Raw genomic sequence first — 2,882 nt, 5'->3', positions numbered from 1 at the left:
TCCATCCTGCCCCCCCTCGCTACAATGAGATCATGAGACGAATCAGAGACTGAAGAGTGTTTGAAACGTCGTGATGCTTCAGCCAGGAGCCATTTCATAAAGGAGAAGAAAGAAGTTTCTATCTATACCTTTATTCTCTTTATTCTCTTTATTTTCTCTTTATTTTCTCTTTATTCTCTTTATTTTCTCTTTATTCTCTTTATTTTCTTTATTTTCTATTGTTTTTCTCTTTATTCTTTTTATTTTCTCTTTATTTTCTCTTTATTTTCTCGTTTTTCTCTTTATTTTCTCTCGTTTTTCTCTCTGGACGGTTTTTATGAATCAAATCTCTAGCGATGAAATAAAATCGTTGTTTGATCATCAGCTGCTGGTTGACCAGCTGTTTTCAGCTCCGGGTCAAAACCAGAGATCTACGGAGCCACTGGCCTACGGCGCAATATTAGTGCCAAAACTAAGACTGCTGCTCTCCCGGCGGTGGATCTTCGTTAAAGTTACTGATTAATGACAGACTCACATCACTAGATGAAAACTGGGAGAGCCGCCATCTTTCATGATGAAATTTATTTTAAAGGTCACAGGTGACTAACCTGGACATGCTAATGGCTAGCCTAATGCTCGCCTATGCAATGCTAATGCCAAGTCATGCTAGGTAGTAGCCTAGCATGACTGGGCTAGTACCTATCCTGTACTACATCCATCATGTAGCTAGTGTTAGCTAGCTACTTCCTTATAGCCTCCTGCTATAAGGAAATAGCCCCCGCTGGGGGCTCAGTGGTCCTAATTTTGGCCCTAATGTTGCTCCGTAGAATCTGAAACAGAGAGGAAAACTCAGACTGCTTCATCCGTCCTTGGAAAACGGAAGCAGGGAAATCTGGGAATATCATCTCCTCACGTCGCCCTGCTGTTGAGACTGAGGATGAGGAGTGGTTGCCATGGTGACTGAACTGGGTTACCCCCCCACCCCCTCTGCTCAGCGGGTGTTTTCCACTCTGAGAGGCTCGGCTGTCTACCTGCTGGCGTCCCACAGCCTCCACAGGCAGACGGACTGGGAGAACTGGGTGAGTTTGGCGGCAGGTTGGACGAGTCAAGCCGCCTCTCAGAAGCTAAATCGGGCCGAACCGCCGCGCTAACAGCCGGCTGCGTCTAAAAATACCCGCCTGGAGCCACGGAGGGGCCGGAAAACACCTCAGGAATGCGTCGCCGTGGGAACGCCGTGGGAACGCCGAGGCCCTGCGTCCATTACAGCGAGTGGAAACGGCGATGCGTTCAAGGCGTGTGGGACAAATCAGAACTCAGGAATCTGATGGAGGAAAGAAATATCAGCATCTGTGGAATAAACCTGGAACTTCAGGATATTTTATTGGAGTTTAAGGAAAATTTAAGTTTTATATCTTTTTTTTTTTTAAATGATGTGGAAAGTTTTGTCACCCAATCTGCTCTTTTTACTCTGACACCCTGAAATAAAAATCTGTTCCAAGCAAAGGAGTCAAAAAAACAAAATTCAATTTAAAATCGACTCGCCTGAAACGCAGCAGTGAAGCATGGTGGTGGCAGCATCATGCTGTGTGATGGAGGTGAACTTTCACCTTCCATCAGGAAAACCGCCAAACAGCTGGAGATATTATGGGATGGTGTAGATCAGTGTAGATCTACATGGCTAGATCTACACTGATCTAGCCATGTAGATCTGGCCTAGTCAAAGTCCAGGCCTGAATCTAATTGAGAATCAGTGCAGAAACTTGAAAAGTGGTTTCCAAATGCTCTGGACTGGACAAAAACAACCATCTGTAAATGTAAAGAAAATATTAAAATTTAATTTCAGAAATGATTTAATTTCTCTTTGGGATCAATAAAGTATTTTTACATTTGAATAAATGTGCAGGCCGCACTTTTCAGGTGTTTCTTCCACCTGTGGATCGAGCTTTGTCTCAATGTGACGGAACGTGAATATTAATATTTCCCACAATGCATTGTGTCTGACGGTGGAGAAGCAGAAGCATCTGCTGTTAGCATGTTAGCATGGACTTTAGCTTTTCCAGACCCGCTAACATGCTAGCAGGCTAGCCGCTCTCCGTTTCCATGGAAACGCTAACAAACAGCTTCCTGTTAGCCCTGCTCCTGCTTTAGCTTCCCTTCGGTTTCACCTCCATGCAGACATGCTGACCTTTGACCCCGGCTTCCAGAGGAGCAGCGTGAGTCGATGACGGAGCAGGAAGTGATGTAGAATCACCAGAGCAGCGTTTCCTGTAGCCCGGAACTGGAACCGGAGGAAACAGGAAGTGGGACGAATCAGCCTGCAGAAGGGGGCGGGGCCAGGGTGACCTCTGACCTGCTAAGGAAGTTCTGCTGAGTCCGTCCAGAACTTTGATGGGGTCGATGGAGCCGTTTGGTTTTATTTAGCTGTAAAGCTGAGATGAAGACGACATCTTCATCTCCTCCTCCTGAGGGATGAAGAGCAGCAGATGCCGTCTCCTCCTCTTCATCGTCTCTTCAGCTCTAATGGCTCCATCAGGAGGAGATTCCTCTAATCTTCCTCCTCCTCGTCTTCATCGGGTCCTGATGGAAACGAAACCGTCCAGATGCTTCCACTTAAACGCTCCTCACCTTTTTTATCCTCCTCCTCTTCCTCCTCCTCCTCCTCCTCCTCCTCCTCCTCCTCCTCTTCGTCGGCCTGCTGATGAAGCTGCTGTCTGATTAAGGCTTTGGCTCCCCAGTGATGAATCGCTTCATTTATTGTCTGAGGGCTGAATGTGATAAACTCATTAGTAAACTCCCAGAGCGGGCGGCCTGTGTGTGTGTGTGTGTGTGTGTGTGTGTGTGTGTGTGTGTGTGTGTGTGTGTGTGTGTGTGTGTGTTGTCATGACCTCCAGCCTCCAGCTCCG

Source organism: Poecilia reticulata, linkage group LG20 (assembly GCF_000633615.1).
Source record: "Poecilia reticulata strain Guanapo linkage group LG20, Guppy_female_1.0+MT, whole genome shotgun sequence".
NCBI classification, from domain to species: domain Eukaryota; kingdom Metazoa; phylum Chordata; class Actinopteri; order Cyprinodontiformes; family Poeciliidae; genus Poecilia; species Poecilia reticulata.
This window is presented reverse-complemented; position numbering follows the sequence as displayed.